General features: G+C 49.3%; 1 protein-coding gene across 2 annotated transcripts in view; it reads right to left on the reverse strand.

Annotated features, from left to right (window-relative positions):
* Positions 1 to 22,083, reverse strand: part of SPOCK1 (SPARC (osteonectin), cwcv and kazal like domains proteoglycan 1) — a 453,180-nt gene that overhangs the window by 255,351 nt on the left and 175,746 nt on the right. The gene's annotated exons all lie outside the window — the stretch shown is intronic.

The following is a 22,083-nucleotide window of genomic DNA, read 5'->3' on the forward strand; positions in this document are numbered from 1 at the left end:
CACTGACCCAGACGAGAGTGTCACCCCAGACTGAAGGCTCCCCACACCCTTGACCTCATTAGTGAAGTTACTGAAATGCCTGGGCTAATCAGGGGCAGCCTTCTGAACACCCAGGAAGGAGCGAAGCCGCCAGTACCATGGAATCGAAAGCACAGGAGCAGACAGGGGTTCAAGTGTAGCCCCCCGCACGCGCCAGCTGTGTGGCCTTATGCTGTCCACTTAAGCTTCACTGAGTCACGGCCACCTTCTCCATAAAACCAGACCACAACGATGGATCATGCGGCAGAGTGCCTGCCATGTGATCGGACACACAGAATGACTCAGTGAATAACAGACGTGCACTCAGGTGTCCTTCTCCAGAAGTTTACGGCACTGACATGTCCCAGGAACACTGAAATAACGTGTTTCAAATTTCAATAACTTGACCTCTTCTGCATTTGAACCTTATCAAGTAGGCCCCAAGGAAAGGGAGACTAATTGTACCTGGGAAAAATAATTATGAAATGTTTTAAAATGCATGTAATTTATTAGTCTCACATCTGAAGACTGGCTTCGGAAAAAAAATCAATGAAATTTGAAAACTTGAATGGCAGGAAGGTCCCTGTTTAAAGGTCAGGCTCCCACTCTGTAAGACTTAGTGACCTTGTCTATTAAAAAAAAGATATTTACACCACAGCTATTTTGCACATGCATGCCTAGTGGGGCATTTCGAACCACTGTGAGGTTAGTACATGTCATATCACACACACACCATGACGGCTGGCTGGGTCCTGGTCAGGGGACTGGGCCTGCTCTGAACAGGCAGCATTCCTGCACATCATTCATTTGCATGTGGAAAGCAGATGGAGGAACCCTCAAAGACTCCCTCTCATCGGCACACCAGACAAGACCTTTGCCATCTTGTAAACCTTTACTTCGCAGAAAACACAAATTATTCTGGCCCGAGGCCCAGCCTTATCCCAGAATCATAAATTCCAAATTAATTGCTCTGCCCTCTTTCTGAGAATGCCACCCCTGCCCCCTCCTAGGCTGGCAGGCCTCCCAAACACCCAGGTGCTGGCCTCTAGGGTATAAAACACCAGCTATCAGCAATGCCCTCACCTCTTCCTCCCTGCTCATGCCGTGCAGAGGTGCTGAAGGCGGGGACCGGGGAGCAGCAGTCCTCAGCCTCCACTGACCAATGGGGTCATTGCGGAGCTTTCCGAACAGTAAGGACCCCCAGGAGACCCTGATTCAGTGGCCTGGGCAGTGGCCTCCATGATGGGGAGTTTTGAAGCTCCCCAGATGGTTCTAATGTGCAGCCACACTGCCTACGGGAACCACACAGTAACTTAACCACTGTGACTGAGAGGGGACCAGGGGACAGCCACACCTACCACGAACAGCAAACCAGGTGCAGCTCCCCAGAGAACTTGTCCCCGAGCTTCCAGAGCTTCCCAGACCCTCTCCGTCTTCCGCTCTCAGACCTACCCCTCGAGGTGTCCCCAGCTCAGTCTGCCTGGTTGCCCAGAAGAACCAGGTCTCAGGCTGGAGTCCTCCCTCCCTCTTCCCTCGGCCACTCAGGCCATGACCAAGTCCTCTCCCTCCCGCTCCTGGATCTCTTACGCCTCCCACGTGTTTAGTGCCGCACAGGCATCCCTCAGCTCAGGACACTCGGGTTCCCACCACCTGCCCCAACCAGCCTCTGCCCCTCTCCAGCCCTGCCCAGGCTGTTGTCCACAGTGCATCTGCAGGGACACTCTGGTCACATCACACCATCCCCTCACCCTCTGCCTAAAATAGTCAAGTTGTCCCTCCCAACTCCCAGGCCAAGGCCAAGCCCAGCAGCAGCTCACAAGACCCTGCGGAGCAGGGTTTCTGCTGGGCCTTCCAGTCTCCCTTCCCCACCCACCAGCCCACAGACCTCACGCGGGCCACAAACGCACTGTTCTTGGCCCTGCACTGTTCTTGGCCCCGTAGGAGCTGGGCTCCCCCAGGCCTCTGCGACTGCACGTGCTGCTGCTGCCTGCCTGAGTCACCCTCCTCACCCCTTTTCGGTAAACAACTACTGCTCTACCAAATCCCAGTTTAGACAACGCTTCTCACGGGCAGCCTTCCCTGTCCCCAATCCCTGTACACCTGTCTACAGCCCCCCGTGAGGCCCCCAGCAGAGCACCAAGCTGCCCACACTTCCGGGATGGCCACTCCTCAAACTCAACCACGCAGGAGGCCGGGGCAGTGTCTTGACAGCCAAACCTCCGGGTCCCCACACAGAGCCCGTTCCCCGATAGGTGCTCTAGGCATCTAGCACTAAAGGGGCACAGGAAACAGTTCAGCCTCTGCTGCTCTTTGATGCCAGAATCTCGGGCTGCGACTCCCCACCTTCTTCCCCTGTGACTCAAAACCATCGTTCTCTGGGACCCGGAGGTCTCTGAGGAAACTGAAACAGGCAACCCCCTTTGAATGGCCTCAGACGGGAGTAACCAGAACCTGGCCCCAGTGGGCACTAAACGTTGGAAGACTTGCAGAAACGGACCAGGCTGTACGGGAGGAGCGCGCAGGTGGGCCTCTGCCCCACACCTGCTGAGGCCCTCTAAGGAACACTAAGGAACGAGCAGACGTTATGACCCAGCACCGGGGCTGAGCTGAAATCTGATGCAAGATCCAAGGCTTGCATCAAGTTGAAGTTGAAATCAAATCAAATTATCAAAGTAATAGCAACATTAATATTAATTGTGTGGTAATTATAGCAGCTACCATTTTGGAATGCTCAAAGTGCACCAGCCACTGTGCTAAGCCTTGACTGTGTTATTTCCAAGAACCCTCCCAATTCCCTTTGGAGACGGGCACCCCCAGCACCCCCGGGAAAGGGCTGTGGAAACTGGAGCTGAGAGAGGAGAAACCACGACTGTGTGTCAGGGGCAGATTTGGGTTCAGCCGTGCCTGACTCCGAGATCCTACTCTAACCACCACGTGACCCTGCCCCACACAAAGGGAGGGGCAGTGAGGCCTGTGAGCACTGGGGCCCTGGGGAGAGGTCGCCCTGTGCTGACACTGGCAGGAGAGGCTAAGGGACAGGAGACGGACACACAGGCCAGAGGCCTCCCAAGAGGCCCTCTCCAGCACAGAGGGCGTCTCGCCTAGGCCTGTCTGCCCATGCAGTGGGAGAACAACACCTGCCTCACACAGTCTCTGTGAGACCAAACAGCTGGACCATCTGCCGTGTGCCAGGCAGGCTCTGGGAAAGCTATCGGGACAGTCCAGCTTTCTGACCCACCGGGACCCCAGATGGCTTCCTGGGCTTCAGAATCGGAACTGTGGCCCTCGGCCCTCTGGCAGTGGCCGCGGGAGCCCTCTGCCTCTGTGTGCTTGGACTGAGCACTCACCCAGTGTGCCAGCAGCGCTCCCTGGGGCCCAGTTCAAAGCAGAACACCCGACTCCCACATCAAGGCACAGCATGGAGGAAGCAGTGGCTTTGGCACCAGCCATAGCTCTGGGAACCTAGAGCCACGGGCTTTGCATGAAATTTTCATTAGCTGCACAGCCAGGCTCACTACAGTTCCTCCCAGTTCTGTCATTCAGCCCCTTCTCTCCAAGTGAACATCTGGGAAGGGTAGCAATAAAGACTCGCTTCACGATGTCCCCAAAAGTGTCCTAGCAGCCACATGCTGGCCCAACTCTGCACCCTGAGGCTCTGGCCCTTGGACTGTTTACACAGCAGATGCTCCTCACCCAGGCCCCAGAGAGAAATCTGGTCAAGGTCTTTCGTCCACAATAAGCCAGTGGTGTCACAGTCAGGATGGAGCATCCTCATTTGAAATTTGCAGTTTCTGCAGTGATATTTGCCCTGTGGATGAGAGGTGATCAGTGCAAGGAACACTCTCCAGCCGCCATTTACCTCCACCATCACCAGAAGCTTCCAGGGAGAAGGGAAGGTGCCCCCTCTCTGTGGTATGGCCATGGCTAAAACCAGAGCTCGTTGTGAGAGAGGAAGATGCCTCTGAGGCCGACTAGTGCTCTCCATGGGGACCCTCTCTCCCCGAGGCTGATGGGTCTGATGAACCCCGGACTGTGGAGATGAGCACCTGCCTTCCCTATCTCTCCACAAGCATTTATGAAACTCAGAGATTGAGGTAACACCGTCTCTCACTCCCCGCACCGCCGAGAAGATGCCCGGCCAGGAGATAATGGTCCAGGACATGGTGTACGTATGTCATGTGACAAGGTGGGGCGTCCAGAGGGACAACAAGAGAACTGTCCTCCGGTGAAGACACTGTGTGTGAGTCCCCGAACAGCAGTTCCACCCCCACTGCCAGGGCACCCACAGATGAGTCCACTCCACGAACATCCAGCTGTCCTCTCCCCTCCGAGGGACTCTCTACAACCTGGCCGTGGCCATTTAGGGCCGGGGGCACGCAGGGGGCACGCAGGGGGCACGCAGGGGGCACGCAGAGAGCGAGTGAGGATGAAGCTGTGAAGAGGCTGGAGGGCTTCCACGGCCAGTGAGCTGTGCGGGCTGAGTCTATAAGCACGCTGGGAGGGTAACACCACCACACCAGTATTTTTAGAAGCGTTCTGGGCTGAGTGTGGGGCAGATTACAGGGATCCCACGTGAAGCCAAGGACACCAGAGGCAGAAGCCCATTCCACGTGTGCACAGTGATCACCGATGGAACACCTGCTGCACGCAGAGCTGCCCTCGTGCTAGAAAAACACAAGTAACACCCAGCCCTCACTCCCTGGAAGCCCACAGTCTGACTAGGGGAGAGAGAGCCAGAAATGTACGCTGATAAAGGATAGTATTACCCAGTAATGTGGTCCTTACAAAAAAGTTAAAGTTACAGGAACACCCAGGAGAAAGCCACCAACTACTCCTGAACACCAGGGCGGACTCTGCTAAGGGAATGGGACCCAAGCCGGGTCTGGATGGACAAGGATTTTTCCCACCAGAACATGCAATGGGGGGACCAGGCACAGCAGGCAGAGGGGGCCAGCATGTGGGCTCACATACGCAATGAGTGCGAGCTCAGGTCTTTGCTGCGAAGGCCCTGAGCTCAAGTGAGAAGCAGTGCAGCCTGGGTCCAGGCGCAGCCACATAGGCCAGACCACAGGACACACCGCCAGCCTCTCACTCAGGGCCTCCCAACCCCCAAAACCACAACACTCAGCCGCCCTTTGCTCCAGACCCAGGAAGCTCTACGGCTACTGCGGCTGGTCGCTGGCCTCACGACACTCCATCTCTCCTGCCACCACACGTCTGAGGAGCCATACAGGTCCGTGCGTGACGCCCCAGGCATGAGACCCAGCTCAAACCCTGGCCCTTCAACCCCACCAGCAAGAGCCACCATGCCACCTACGAAGGATGGGTGTGAGTCGTTATGGACCACAAGTGGAACCAGCTAGTCTGTGCATCTGTGCCATCCTGCAGAGACATACCGCCAGCTAGCTACACCTTTACTTTATCCAATAAATTAAACATCTCTCGCTTTGGAGGTGAGTTCCCTGAGGACAAAGGTCAAGCCATGGGACCAAGCCGTGGGATCCAGAACCCTGGAGGTCCCCCTCCCAATACCCAGGCAGTGATGGCAATTAATTAGCTCTTGCTCTCACGGAGCCTTTGAAAGGCCCCACCCTTGTTGCAGGGAACAGGTGCAGGGAGAGATGCACAGCCAGGGTTCCCTGGTGCCCATCATTCAAAATCAAAACCCCCCAGAGCAAAGTTATCAGGTGAGATCATTTATATGGTAACAAACTACACATCAATAAGGATGTATTTATTTCTTGTGGAGAAGCACTCAGCCAGCAGAAGGTATGTAATACTTTTATTGTTACACTTTCATTTATTATTTGGGGGAATAACAGGAATGTTAATAATAACGCAAGTCCCTTCCAGCTCTAAAATTCAATGATTCTAAGTATGTCAAATAATAACTCAAGTATGCCTGAAAGCTCTGTGTACATAAAGTAGGAGCAATTCTCACAGGCTAGCAATGCACTGCAAGAATCCAAGGTAGACAGAAGCAATAAGCTGCTTCTGCTTTCAGTGTAAGGACCTAATATGAACACGAATAGTAATTACCTCCCAAATCTTTAAAGTCCCTTTCCTATTTAATAACTTACAACATTAAAAAGAGAGAGAGAGAGAGAATCCAGCCCTGGCCAGGTGCCTCAGCTAGTTGGAGCGTTGTTCTGTACACCAAAATGTTGTGGGTTCAATCCCTGGTCAGGGCCTACACGGGAGGCAACCCATGAGTGTTTCTCTCTTTGTCTCTCTCCCTCTTCTTCTCTGAAACCAAGAAACATATCCTCAGGTGAGGATTAAAATTTTTTAAAAAGAAAGGGTCCAGTTGAGTTTTTTTATGATGCTCAGAGCTACTAAAAGTGAGTTTCTTGGGGGAAAAAATTCCTAAGATCAAATTCTTTAGCCAAAATACCTTCTCATAAACATAAAGAGACTCCTAAAAGAAAGCCATGTACAAGAACATGGGAAGGAAACAGAAAACCCAAAGTATAAAGAGAACCAGAGATGCACAGGTGACTGTTTGATCCACTCCACAACCGGGGCCCTCTGTGCCCAGGGCCCTGCAGAGAAAGGAGGCGCCCCAGCACCCCCAGCTGCAGGAGCAGGACAACGCATGGGGGAGCAGGTGGGTCCTGTCCATTGAAACTATTTTCTCATTTAACCAGCTGCATGACCACATTTTCTAGGTACCTCAGCTACCCTTAAATATTGCCCTTGGATCCAACAAGGTAAGAAGAAAAGAAAAACAGTACAGGGAAGCATTAGAGAAAAATTAGAATGGTAACAATGGTTATCAGCAGTTGGGGGGATATGAGAATTTTCTTCCTGCTTCTATTTTTTTAAAGGTTTTATTTCTTTTTTAGAGAGAGGAGAAGGGAAGGAGAAAGAGAGGGAGAGAAACATCAGTGTGTTGTTGCTTCTCACATGCCCCCTACTGGCGACGTGGCTCACAACCCAGACATGTGCCCTCACTGGGAATCAAATCCATGACCCTTTCATTCGCAGGCCAACATTCAATCCACTGAGCCACACCAGCCAGGGCCCTGCTTCTATTTTTTAAACTTATTTTTCAATCTTTAAAAAACTAACATGGATTACTTCACGTATTTCTATGTTGTCTATTCACTCATTCATTTACTCATTCATTCAAAGTGCTATGAAACAGGGCAAATGAAGACAGCCTTACCCTAACATTACATCAGGCAAACACCAGACCAGAGAGGTAAAACCATTTTTACACCAATTTACCCCGCACCCAAACCTGCAATATCAGACCCATGTACACCAACGGCTTAGACCACAGGGAGCGGGACGTACAGAGGAGGAGCTTCTTGAGCCATGACCCAGGACAGCGGCTAGAAACGCGCCCAGGCAGCTGGATGGAACGACACACCATTATTATTAGCCTGCTTCTGGGCTGGCACACAGGTCACCATTCATTTATTCCCCTTGTCCTGATGTTTCTGCTACCCTATTAGGGAATGAAAGGCCTGGGATAAGCAGGAGGCAGCCCTCAGCTCCGCGCCCTCGCCTGCGCACAGCCACAGCCCCTGCCGCGGGCATGCAGACGGGCCTGGGGCTCCCAGTGGAAACCTCACATCTACCCGTGAGGCGGCGTCAGCGCCGGCAGCAAACCCAAACTGTAGCTCCACTTAATAAGGCCTCCAAGGCTCAGACACCTCACCTGATTTACCTGCAGGACACACAGATCACAGCTACAGTGGGGGGCACCCTGCCAGCGCTGCCTGCTGGAACTCTGGGAGCAACCCTGCCTGGGTCACTCTGGGGTTGCCCATCAAAGTTTCAGGGGTCCTTTCCTCATGCCTCCCTTTTCACAAAATCCAGCTCTTAACCCAGCTTGGAGCTGCAATCAATGGCCCTGCTTCCCAGTCTGAAACATTAAAATACAAAAGTGCCTGTGGCAGTTTTTAACTGGTAACTTCTCCTGGCGTGTGCATGGCCATTGCCAAAATGGTTCTGGGCCAGCAGTTCAGTCTTCGTGAGCTTCAGTTTCCTCATCTGCAGCATGAGGGCAATGGTGCCTCCTTTACTGGGAGGGCTGAGAGGATTGTTTGAGACATGTAAGCAGAAGGCCCAGCATGTAATATGAGCCAAAAATGGTAACTGCACTTTTTTTAACCATCACCTGAAGAATATGATTTTTGTTGATTTTTAGAGAGGAAGGAAGGCAGAGAAAAACACTGATGTGAGAGAGAACCACCAATCAGTTGCCTCCTACATGTGCTCCAACCAGGGGTCGAACTCACCACCTAGGTATGTGCCCTGACTGAGGATTGAACCCACAACCTTCTGGTACACAGGACAAGAGTCCAACCAACTGAGCCACCCAGCCAGGATGGTAACTGCATTTTGAAACTCACCTCAATATATCCCCTGATCTAAACTGATAACAGAGTTTCAAAAACAGACCTCTGGATTAGTGTCTTTGTGATGCTCCATCCGAACTCTGAGAAGACTTTTAAGAAACCAAACCTGGGTAACAGCTTCGTTGGAAAAGCCACTGTTGTGTGAAAGTGTAAATAAAATGCCACTAAGTAATCGCGTTACTCACAGCTCAATGCGTGGGACCCAGAGCTCCAAGCCAGAGCGTGCGTGTGATGGATTTCTCATTATCTGCTGGCTGCCGCTGCAGTCCAGCCAGTGGGCTGCAGGCTCGCTGGCTGGTAACATCTACACCAGCGCCCAATGGGGCCTACGCCTGTGCTATCGGTGGGAACAGACTCAGCAAGACAGAGCTGGCACCTTCATAATAAGGTGATAATACGAACAGACACGGCCGCTTGGGGAAAAGCTTCTAAGTCAGCCATTCAAGGTCCTTTCCTCACCTCACAGGGGCCCCCCAAATAGTTTGGGCCAGAGGAAATCTCTAGCTTAATCCTCCAGGAACCTGCCAGGGAGGGGCGGAGCTTCCTCAGACGCTGAGACAGCCTGGTCTTGACTCTGCAGCGCCAAGTGTCAGACCAAGCGCCAGCGGCAACACTGGGCAGAGTCCACCTTCCTTCTGTGGAGGGCCCCCGAAATCCCAGGAGTCTCTGTGGACTCCAGCCACCCCGAGAAGTGCCAAGAAACATGGCAGGTCCTTAGGCCATGTATGTGCTGGGTGAGTGCAGAACCTCTGGAAAAGCTGCTTCCGAATTCAGCTGCAAATGTCCCCACAGGTGTGTCTGCAGGGACATAGGCCACGACAGCCCCAGGGAAGGGCGTGAAGGCCAGCTTTTTTTTTTTTAAGATTTTATTTATTTTTTTAGAGAGGGGAAAGGAAGAAGAGAGGGAGAGAAACACCAATGTGTGGTTGCCCCTCACGTGCCCCCAACTGGGGACCTGGCCTGCAACCCAGGCAGGTACCCTGACTGGGAATCTAACTGGCTACCCTTTCGTTCAGAGGCCTGTGCTCAATCCACTGAGCTACACCAGCCAGGGCCAGGGACAGCTCTTAATGCTAGATCTAGGTTCAGCGAGGCAACCGCTGCCTTTCCTGGGGACAGAGTCCCCTGTACGGGGTGTCCTTGGGGACTCTGCCCTTCCTGCCTACACTGCACAGCAGAGCCCTGTGCCCTGGTGGACTCTCCCCTGTGCTAACCCACCAAACTTGTTCCTGGGCCTGCCCTCAGAGCCAGGAAAGGAGGAGCTCCTGGGCCACTCACCTTCAGGCAGGGGTGCAGGCCCGAGGTAACAGAGCCCTGCCAGGGTTGTGCATTGTGTCCGCCAACAGCAAGGTGACAAATATTTAGGGAGAGATTCTTGGCTGACCCCTAAATCTATGGCCTACCTGTCAGCCTGGGTCCAGGTAAGGATGAAAAGCGAGAAGGATTTTGAACTAGTGGAGAGGGAGAAAGGAAATGAAAAGTCTGCAAATAACCTTGAAAGGAAAAGATACAGTGATCAGGAAAATGGACATGGGCAATGTGAGAATATTTTCTACTACAGACCCAAAACGGACCCATTGGTCCAGAGGGCAAGGACTTGGGCCTTAGGGAGGTTCTGGCACCATATCATTTTCTAAGGGGAGTTCAAGAGAGAGCAGTTCAAGTCTGTGTTCAGCCTACATTGGGAAGCAGCAAATATCTTCTGAACATCTGCCCCTGGCCCAGCACTGTGCTCTCAACTTTATGTCGAACAGCCCTCATAATCATCACAATGACTTTGCAAGGAGGTATCCTCTACATTTTACAGATGAGGTGACGATGGCTCAGAGAGGTTAAGTAACTTGTTCCAGGTCACACAGCAGAAAGCAGCAGAGTGGGAATCCAAAACCAGCTCTGTCCGACCACAGAGCCCCATGCTCTTTTCAGATGCCATTACTGCCCAGCACTGGAGTAGGCCAAGCACCTCACTGAGTCCTGCACCATCAGCTCCCCAAAATGAACTCCACTGGACCTGGCTCAGACCTGAATAGCCAGCAGAGACTCAGAACAGCGACTGGTTGAACCAGAGCTGGTATGTGAAAAAATTACGACTTCTCTTGGAAACTGATAACTTAATCCTTTTGAAAGAAAAGGCCCACCCTTGACCATGTCCAGGGAAGCAGAGCCTCTAAGGCTAAGACATGGGTGAAGCCAGAGAACAAAGAGAGAAGAAGTGAAATCCCAGGAGGAACATAATAATAATACTGGACCTCTGCACAGTTGCTGGGGTGGAGCTGGGCTGGAGGGCAAAGGATGAGACAGGTGTCTCCCCGCTGAGATGCACAACCTCCCACAGGTTCCAGGAGGGCCACTCACAGCTTAAGTGAGGCCACCTTGCTAAGGACCCCACCTGCCACCTGATCTGCGAGTCGTCCCAGACTGACGTACCTCCTCCCCCGGCAGCAGTGCATGCTCCAGACGGGCCCATGGCGCCTGCCTGTGTGAGCACTCCACTGTAACAAATCTGGGTCCGCCTCACCGAGCCAGATGGGAACCAGATGCAAATACGATCCAGGCCCTGACTGCCCTCGTGCTGGTCCTCACATTCTTCCACACTCAACCAGCATCCCCCGACTGTCTGTGCTTATGAACACTGTCTCTGCTCTTAGAGGACCGAGTTACTCTTAAACCTTCAACGACCACAGAGTACCTGGGAACATAAATCTTCCTCCCACCATGTGAGCAGTCCCGTAATCACAGTGGCAGTTCATTTCCAAGCCATTCTGGGTTGTGTTTCTCCAAGAAAATAAATAACTGGTTTAGAGACTGTCAGAAAAATGTTCCACTAACACTCAGCCTAAACACAATGATTTATCAGAAATTATGGAGAGCTACTCACTCCTGTGGTAACCACGCGCACACGTGGCCCTCTGAGTCTTGCACAGTAAGGGGGCACACGAAGACGACACCGAGGAACTGCTACGCATTTCCATTCTGACCTAGTCTCTGTCTGAAGCCTGCTTTAGCCTATGGCTGGTTGTGGTGATGGAATCCCTCTGCACCCAATGCTGAGGCAGGGAAGATTCCCGCCCGGGGAGAGATGTGAGGGATGGGAGAGGGGAACATCCCATATGCGGCGCTGCTACCCTGTGTCAGCCAGGGCTCAACCCTCCACATGGAGAGTCGACAAACTTTTCCAGAAAGGGACAAAGTGTAAATAGTTTTGGTAGTATGTGGGTCACATACTACCCCCCCTTTTAAAAATGTACAGAATATTCTAAACTATTGCCTTCAGCTGTATTCAGCCTGTGAACTGAGTTTGTCTGCCCTCCTCTGAACAGACCACTTCTCTGTACACTCTCCACTGTTTCACGTGGTTAACGCTGTTTGTGGTCCCATTCTAAGGATAAAATGAGGTTCTGAGATATTAGGGTTGGCACACGTAGCTTAAGTGTCAAAGTGCAAAGCCGGTGGGGTGCAAGCCTAGGCCCACTGGTTTCCAAAGATCGTACACTCCCTGCTGTATCTCACGGCCTCGAAGGCATTCTAAACGTGGCAACTCTCTTTTCAGCCAAGAGTGCATTTCTGTCATGGGTAAGAAGGGATGGAGAAGGAATTGCTATTTATTGGATGTCTATGGTGTGTTGAGCCCTGGCCACGGACTTCACACGCAAGTGTCCACGGGGTCTGTACAGGTGACTCACAACACAAGAATGCCAGGTCAGGAAAGGAGTGGGGGCTGAAACCCGTGTGCACTGCATGCATCGACCACGCCCTGGAGCAGGGCTGCACCCACCACAGGGGCCTCCTCTTCCTATTTCTCACTGATTCCCCGAGGTGGCTACGGCGGGCCTGCTGTGCACCTCCTGGGAGGGAGGGGGCAGGGTGCAGGAGGAGCAGTCCCACTGAGAGCCAGGTGAGCCTGCAGCCTGGAACAGGGAAGAGACAGAATAGAGCCAAGTGTGTAGACTCAGAGCAGGAAGGTGGCAGGGAAGCCAGTGACAGGAACTGTCACTAAGGAAGAGCTGTCACTGAGAACAACTCACCTTCACCCCACAAGTTAGGATGGAACTTTGCATTAAGGAGAAAGAAAGACCACTGTTTTACATGCAGCATGAATTAATGAGCTTCATTATACAAAAGGTTTGTAACAGTGGAAATTAGGTATTTTAAAGGAAGATTTACAGAGTCCCATTCAGTTCATTGGACATTTATTGACTCTCTTGGTGATCACTTACCTAAGAGTTTATTAAAGGAATCCAGGAACAGCTGGGCAATTGCCCTAACATCTTAAAGTGGATAAGGTATAGGTTCCAACCTCAACAAAAAGAGACTTTTAACCTGAGAGCAAAATGGGTCCTGAGGCTCAGTGTGGCAGCTCTCAGGTGCACAGTTCTCTTGACCACTGCCTCCAAGGCCATTGCCCCTCCCCCCATCCAATAGTCACAAGTTTGACAAGGGTTCTGCACAGCTGCTGGGAGGTAAACTGTTTCTGCCTAGAGTTCCCCCGCAGAAGACAGCCAGGGCCCCGCCCTGAGGACGGCTGGGTGTGCCGGCCCCACACTCCACCTCCACCTCCTGCAGACCTCAAAGCCTGACTGCACGAGGCCAGCTGAGCCACGTGCTGCAGAAGGTCCCACAGTGCAGACACGGGCTCCTGCCCCAGTGCCTGGTGACACTCCCACAGGAGACAGCACAGGGAGTGGGGACCCATGAGACATTCTTTCCCCTCTATCCTACACAAGTGGAAAAAAACACACTCAGAATCGTCCTCCTGAGACTTCAGAGGGCAAAAACTTAGTTAAATTGTTAGAAATTAGTTAAGCAATGAAAGAAACTGCATTCTTCTCCTTTTTCCACCTCCAAATTGAAGGATAAGGTTTTTCTCAGATGCCCCTAAAAGATTCTGCACTTGTTTCTAGACAGATACTAGTGAGGAGAGAAAGCAAATTGCTCTCAGCAATTACTAAGCTCTGAACTCCCTAAACAGCCAATCTTTACGCTACCATTGCAGTTATGTCTATGGACAGCTGGTTCAGGCTGGGGCAGTCATTCCCAGGGCCCTTCGCCACTGCTACATTGTTCAAAAGGCAATGTGGAAAATTACCCAGAAAACAGTTGTTTATGCTTTAGGCGGTACCTACATGGGGAGAGAAGCAATGGGCGGGTGGAAGTCACAAGCCATAAAATTGAGAAAATACTATTTTGAAGTTAAATGTGAAGGAAAGCCCCTTTGAAAGAGGTAATCAATAGTCAAGTAGAAGCACAGCAAGACAAGGCCCACTGTTTGTGGAGAAAGGGGGAGTCACAAGCATCACCTCCAGGTGACAAGCCACTGAGCTCCAACAGTCCCACAGAGCCTGACTTCACCACTGCTAGGGCTTGCCAGGGCACCGAAGGGGCCTCCTCGTCCAAAGAGAGTTACGGGCCCAGTCCCCATCTTCTTGTGACTTCCTCCTTCCAGGAACCCAACTCCACAACATACAGGTGGCTTCTAAATTAACTGTCATAAATGGTGCCATTCAAGGCAATGTACGGTTGGCATTTTGGAAGACAGGTAATGATTGCTATTGCTCCCTTCCAGCCACAAACCAAGATCTAAGAGACATGAGAACCCTTAAATATACCCTGCCCTAACTCGGTCCCAAGTCTTGACCACATACTGCCCACAACATAAAGAACCCAACAGAGGGCCCTGAATCATAGTCAGTGTTTTCCTTACAAGTGTTCCATCTCCCTGCTCAGGGCCAATTCCCACCCTCAGTACTGTGAGGATTGGGTCAGTGACCTGGAAAGTAAGGTCTTCAACCAATGAGTAGAGAGAAGATCTGGGAGCAGAGATCCAAGTCACTGACCTCTCCCAGGTTTGCTGCTCAGGTCGGACACCAGGCTACATTGAAAAGGGAAGCCTGGACTCAGTAATTCTTACAGACAATTCTCAACTGAGCTGTTGCTAAGCACTGAAGCCACCGTGTTTTACTCAAAATTTCTAGGTCCTCCCATTGGCCCCAGGGAACAAGATGCAATGCCTTCCAGAATGAGGAGAAATTGAGCAACTTTAAAAGGAGACAGTCAGCCCTGCTGATGTACTTCCGAGATGGAGAACTGCAGGAGAAGCGACCCAATTATTCATCAGTACTGAGCTGTCGGCAGGAGGAGCCTAAAACATGGTCTGATGTGCCTGATCCAAATTGTGAAGAGCAAGGCTGCACCTCCACTGGCAGGGGGCAGGACACAGTGCCGAGCTCCCGAGTCCAGCATTGCCCCTTGGAATCTCAGCTCCAGTGTTTATTGGCTGCCTAACTCTGGAGGTGCAGGACCTCGCTTTTCCAATCTATAAAATGAGGCTGCCAATGGGGCCCACTTCATAGATTTTGCAAAGTCTCAATGATGTAATCTAGGAAGAGTGCTTAGCAAAAGTATTGATTAGTGTTCATAATGAGTAGCCATTGGGAGTAGAATTATTGTTTAATAAATGATTCTCAATTACATGCATGTTAACCCCTCAATTCCTCTTCTTTTCAGAGCCTGCCCATCACATCACCATTTTAGGAAAATAAATAAAGGGAATCCTTGATTGGCCCGTTGCTTTTCTTGAACACAGAATTCTCTGGCTCCACTGCCTTAAAACAGGTCCAAAGAGTCAATGTCTTAGAGTCGTTAAAAAAGAAGAGAAAATAAAACCGCAAAACTATAACGTGTAAGCCAGAGGCAAAGGTGAGGAAAGGTGGTTTTGTTTTATCACAAGAAAAAGCAATTCAGGAGGAAAGACCACATGTTTCTCAGCTGGAGACTTGTTGATAGAAGCCAGAGCAAAGCCACAGAGAGCTGTACACTCTGCTCAACAAAAGCAAGAAATCACATTTTCCTAGATATTGCTTTAAAAACGTCAGGGAAAAAGTATGCAAAGAAAAAAACTCATAAAGCATCTTCTTCATAAAAAAAAACCCCATGAGGAGAGTGAAAGAAGCAAGCCACAGTGAGAGAAGATACTGGCACCGTTTAAAACCAACAAACGGCTTGCATCTAGAAGATATAAAAACTAGATACAAAGTGATAAGAGAAAGACAGGCAATCCAATTAAAAGGGGAGAGAGATTTGAATGCACTTCACAAAACAGGATACCCCAGGCCGAAATATACCAGAGGGCTAATGTACAGGGTAGGGCAAAAGTACAATAGGTTTACAGTTGAAGTAAGTTCAACACAGTTCATTCCTGTCTTATTACTTATTAATTATTGTATTATTTTCCATGTGATCAACTGTAAACCTACTTTTGCCCCATCCAGTGTGAAACAATGACCAGGTCCAGTCTCAGAAAAGCTGTGGAGGAACTGGATCTCTGATTCACCATCGGCCAGAGAACAGCCCCAAAGTGCAGCCACTGCAGAAAACCCGCCCGACAAATCCCCTGGGACCCAGAGACTCCACCCCCAGGAACACAGCCAGCAGACACAAGTACAGGTGCGCAAAAAGGTATGTCAAAATGTCCATAGGCAGCAACACTCAAAAGAACCCTCACTTGAAGCAACTCAAATAGGAACCAGTTGGGCTCTGTTCACACAAGCGCACCAATCTGGTCTCTGCTTGACTCTGTTCAAAAGAGCGGGCTTGGAAGGTCCCCACAGCACCTTCCCAGTCACACGGGAAAACCATGTCCGAGAATAAAGCCAATGTGTGGAGGAGCTCCAGCCATGAGATGAAGACAAAGTGAGAGCATGCTCCGGGTGCAACCTGGCCTGACTTTCGGATTACGTGCAACATAACTGGGCTTTACTGAAGCTTATCTGAATTGCGTTTCATCCCCTTGCAACTAGAAGAATCTAACACAGCAGAGGTCTCTGAATAAGGTACCATGTAGGAACATTTTCCAAGATAAATGAAGGCAAACTAGGGGTAGAGATGGGGGCATGAAGCCTAGCAGTCTGAATAACTCTAAAGAGTTTTGCAAATGAGAGCCATTTAAGCTAAATCGCAAACCACTGCTCAGCTTCCAGGAAGAACAGGCAGCATGCCTCCACAAGAAAACTCAATACTCTCCCACTCATGTACAGTTAAAGAAAAAAAGAAGAAAAAAGGTTGAGGGGAGCCAGACCAAAATGCTGGGGTGGCTGCCCTGCATGCACACAGGACCAGAAGCAACAGTGTTGCCCATCACCTTCCAGCGCACACAGCTGTCAGAATGCAGCCCTTCCCTGGCAAGACCAAGGGCACAGCCGGGCTTGTCATCTGCAAATGAATCTCTCCAGCATAATGGATGTTCACCACCTTTAACAAGATTTTCCTGCAATGATAATTCTGTGCAGGACTCAGCCAGTGAGAAAGAACAAAATGGTATTTTACTACCTGTAGATACACACCTTAACTTTTAAATTCATATCTTCAGATAGGAAAGGAAATTAAATCCATAAATCCACTGATTTATCACTGCACAGACACACGATGGGCACCATGACAGGAAACTCTTCGCAGGCTGTATTTCCCCCAGAGTTGCTGCTGCGAACACTCGGAAATCCTGATTTGGAATAAGAAATCATTTCGTTGTAATCTGGTTTGTCCTCTCGGTCCAGCATTCCCCTGTGGCCACTGCCCATCTGGCACGTTCCTGGTAGAAAACTCTGGCCACTGTTGTTTAATTTAATTCTATGATTGGTTTGTAGACTTTCTGCCAATGTCTAGTTTAGGCCGTTGGGTATTAGGCTTATTTTTTGTAAAAAAATCTAATAAGCCAACACAGAGCACTATTCATTTCAGGAGTATGTTGCGCGTACAAAAAAGCCATGTAGACAACTTCTATGACAGCACATGAAATGTTATCTGCAGAGGGGCTAACAGAGCCCAATCAGTCTAATTTCAAGCAGACCAGGAGGGAGGGAACAGATTCGCCAAAGCAATAAGGAATTAGCAATAACATTCTGCAATTCTGCAGCTTGCAGCATCGAAGCATCTGAGGATGCCCAGCATGCCATAATTAATTCTGACAGTGCCCTCAGAGCCTCAAAGGGCAAACTTTAGCCTGCCGCTGGAATCCCAGAGGAAATGGTTGAGAGAGACCTCTGGCCTTGCCCTCAAAAATTCCGATTCAGAAACTCCGTCCCAGGGCTGAGAGAGCCCACCCCATGGGCTCCCCAAAGTGACTGGGACCAGATCGTGCAGGTCCAGAGACAGCACTGTGAAATGCCACCACAGAGAAAGGTACTGCATACATGGGCGACACCGTCTGCCCACATGGACGACAGCTCGGGACACTGCCGCAGGTCCTGCCCCTGCTCTAGCGCGGCGCTGGCCAGCGGAACTTTCAGTGGTGACGGGAGCGAAAGTTCCCGTAGTCTGCACTGCCCAGCGCAGTAGCCACATGTGGGTAATGAGCACTTGAAATAAAACCAGTGTAACTGAGGCATTAATTGTCTGATCTTATTTTGTTTCAATTAATTTCAACTTAAATAGCCACACATGTCTAGTGGTTTATTTATTGAACCATATAGCTCTAAATGGAGCAGCAGCATTTAAGAAAAAATAATGGAAGTTAATTGGATTAAACAGCATTCCTTTCCACCTCTGGCTTTTCAGCAACTTCTCTCTCTCCCCCTCCTGCCAGTTCCCACCCCCTCAAATATATACGCAGATGCGGATGGTCGGAGTGCCTACTGTTCTCAAAGATGCTATCAGGTGAGTTTTATAGAGGGCGGACTGAGGCTCAGAGAGGCTAAACGATGTGGCCAACGTCCGAGTCACCGGGCTGGATGTGACAGAGTCGACATTCCCACACACATGCTGCAATGCCACCGCCACGCTGTTTCCGGCACAACATGCTGCCTCCGGACACACGAGCGTCACTCAAAACACAAAGAGGTCATGGAATTACTGCCTCCCCTACCTTAAACCCCTGTGATTTTGCTTTTTTTTTTTTTACATGCAGGGTTCTACACACAAATAAATCCAGTGTCGCAGAGAAAGACAAAGGCGCCAGGGACAGCCACACTCGGCAGGGTTTGGCCCTGCTCCTCTCCTGCCCCGCCCTGGGCTCACTCTGCTGCGGCCACACCACACGGCCTCCGCACTGGCTGTTTTCTCACCTGCAGTGTTCTTTCTTCAGATGCCAACATGGCTCACTGTCGCTTTCGTGAGCTCTCTGCTCAACTGTCCTTTACAAGTTAGTCCTGCCTTCACTGTCATCTTTTTGAAGTTCCACTTTTACCCCTCCAGACCACTACTCCTGGCTCTGATTCTCTCCATTTTTCTCTGTAGTGTTTACCAAGTATTTATCGTCTGTCTTTCTCTGCTCTTGGTGAATATAAGCTGCACAATGACAGGAACACTATCCTGTTTATCGATGTCTCATCCCCACACTTGGCCCATAGGAGACATGCAGTAAAAATATTCTGAATAAATACAAAGATGATACACAACAAAAGTTTACCTAGATATCTGCAGTATAGCTACTTTTTTTGTTCTTGACACTTCTCTGTATTTCCCAATATTCTATGATAAACATCTATGTCCCCTGCAGTCATAAATCAATAGATGTTCTTATGTAACCCTACTCGATTGTCATTGTGTTGCCCTAATGACACCACCTCCAGGAAGTCTTCTGTCTGCCCCTAATCTCCACCCGTCCCCCTCTGGGCCCCGAGGACAATGAATGGCACATTGCTAATTCCCCATCAAGCAGAGCTAGTCATGTCTGTATTTCCTCTCACCTCAGGCCAGCCAATGAATCATACTCGACTTCTTTCATTGAAGAAACACAACTCCATCATTTCTGACAATTTTATGGTTGCATCAGAGGCTAAAAATTAAATCTCCCAGAACTTGCCAAAGTAGCTACACGTTTTCCCCCCAGCGGTAAACATGGTTTGTAACACTGGCATCAGCGGGTTAAGGGTTCACTCAACTGGATCAGCTGAGTGTACTTAGATAATGCATTTTTACTGAACAAATAAAAAGCATTGTTGGGTGCAGTCACTGATTCATATCAATCAAATATTGGTAGAGTTGCATCACACATAAAGCAACAAACGCACAGTGGTGCCACTTGCTCTCACAAAGGGCTCTCCTGCATGCACCACCTTCCCAAATCTTCTGAACAACTCGGCAAGGTGGGTTCTGTTATTACCCCTGTTAAGAAGTTAAAGAAACTAAAGCACAGAAAGGCGATATGACTTCTCAAATGTCACAAGCCATGTAAGCGACACAGGTGGAGCCAGGATTCAAATTCAGGGCCTGTGTTGAGGTAAAGGGCTTAACCTCCAGCTGTGAGTCATGAGCATGGCAGCCAGGAAGGGTGCCCTGGCAACGGTGAGGCTGCAGCGGGCAGCCAGGGCACAGGGCAGTGTGGCGTGCTTGACTGGACGGGAACGAAAGGAGCATCCCGGCTATGAAACTGTATCAGGAAGTCAACTGCAGCCACACCTCAGCATGGTCCAGAGAAGGGCCTTGGAGCCAGGCAGCCCTGGCCCTGGCCTCAGCCCACCCACTACCGGTGACACTCTAGGCAAGTCACTTAAAGTGCGGCTCTCACGTGGTGGGGGGCTGTGCGAAAGCTGCATGCGTTTGTGCGTGTAAGACACAGTTTAACACAGTGCTGTGTGTGTGGCGAGAACCTGGTGAATGTCACTGTCCCCCACTCTCCCCGTGATGGACCAGCCATTCCCAATGCTGAGAGGAGAGCGTCCGCCTGCTTTGGACACCAGAAGGCGGCCTTCCCAGAGCTCCTGTGGGGACGGCAAACACAACATGATTTAAATTCCACTTATTGGGGATTTTTTCAAACATTGATTTCTAATTCAATTCCATTGTGGTGAGAAAACAAACTCTAATATTTCAATCTTTTGAAATTGGAGTCTTATCTTATGACATAGGACGGTCTTTGTTGGCAAACAATCCACGTGCACCTGAAAAAACAGGTGCGTTCTTCTGCTGGGCAGCGTCCTATCAAATAAAAGTCAGTTAGACCAAGACGGCAGATCTACCAGCACCTTCAAGCCTATTCTCACGACGAACAGTGTTTCCCGGGCCTTCTGTATTCCGACTTTTTGTCTGATGGCTCCATCAGTTACCCAGAGAGCAGTCGGACTTCCAGCTACGACAAAGAATCTGCTTCTCCCTTCAGGGGTCGTTTTCCCTCCGCTACACTGAGTCTGTGTTATGAGGCACAAGCACATTCATGGTTGTTAGGCCTTCTGGGTGAGTTGAACTTTTATTATAATGAAATGTCTCTCTTTATCTCAGGTAATTCTCCTTGTCTTGAGGTTGACTTTGTCTGGTATTAATACTATCACTCTGGTTTTCATATGTTAATTTTTTACATGGAATATCTCCGTGTTTTCACCTTCAACCTACCCATCCCTCTATATTGAAAGTGGGCCATTTGGACGTGACATTCATTTGCCTTCCCTTCCTGTCCAGTCTGACCATTCTGCCGTTTATATCAATGTCTACTTACATGTAGAGTGATCATTGAGACGGCTGGACCCAGATCCAACATTTTCCCACTTGTGTCCCATTCCACCTGCTCTTTAATCCTCTCATTCTCCTCCCTTTCCTCCTTAGAGTTAACTGAATATCTTAGAATACTATTTTAATTCTTCTACTGGCTATTTTGACTATATATTTTGCTTTACATCATTTTTAGTGATTGATATAGTGGTTACATATAAGACAGAAAACTGTACTTGAACAAGAATTAAATAAAAATTAAAATTAAAATTAAAATTAAAGATATAGTGGTTACCATGTGTATCCTTAACTTATCCTTAACTGTCTAATTCATAGTGTTCCTCTTACTATCATAAACAAAACTGCATTTACCCCATCCTCTATTATATTCCTTTGGGCCATTGCTAAATGTGATATCTACAAACGTGTGTGTGTGCAGTTCAAATACAGTATAAACCAAATAGAGGGGTTTACTTTTGTTTACAACAGCCATATGACTTTTCAATAAATCGAGAGAGAGAGAGAGAGAGAGTGTGTGTGTGTGTGGCTTTGTGTACACAAAGTCACTCATGCAGATCTGCACTCTCGGCCACTCCCCTTCAGCACACCCTGTGCCACCATTATGCTGGTGACACATTTTCTGTTTCTACATCTCTGAAAATGTTTCACTTTCATTTTTGTTCGGATATTATTGTTGAATCTAAGAGTTGATAGATTTTTCCATGTTCTTTTAGTATTTTAAATGCTGTTCCATTGTCATATGGCCTCCATGATTTCTAACAAGGAGTCAGTCTCTTCATATCATTATTCTTACCGTGTGTCACTTTCATCCCTCTGGCTGCTTTCAAGGTTTCTCTTTCTTTGGTTTTCAACACTTTGACTGTGACACGTATGAGAGCAGATTTATTCATATTTATCCTGCTTTGGTTTTGCTGAGCTTGCTAGCTCACTAAATTGAATTTTTCCCACCAATTTTAGGGATAGTAGGCCATTATTTTTTACATTTTTTTCCTGCTGCATTCTCTCTCTCTCTTCTCTCCTTCTTAGATTCCAATTACACATATATTATACCACTTTATATTGGTCCACTGGTCCCTGATGCTCTGTTAACTTTTTTTTCTATCACTTTTTGTTTTTCAGATTGGATATATTTTTACTTGATCTAACCTCAAGTTCAGTGATTCTTTCTTCTGCTATCTAATAAACTTAATTTCAGATACATTTCAACACTGGAATTTTAGCTTTTCAAATAGTTTCCTGTCTCTGTTTTCATTCCTCA

Source organism: Sturnira hondurensis, unplaced genomic scaffold (genome assembly GCF_014824575.4).
Source record: "Sturnira hondurensis isolate 20B ecotype Veracruz unplaced genomic scaffold, ASM1482457v3 Scaffold0001120, whole genome shotgun sequence".
Taxonomy (NCBI): Eukaryota; Metazoa; Chordata; class Mammalia; order Chiroptera; family Phyllostomidae; genus Sturnira; species Sturnira hondurensis.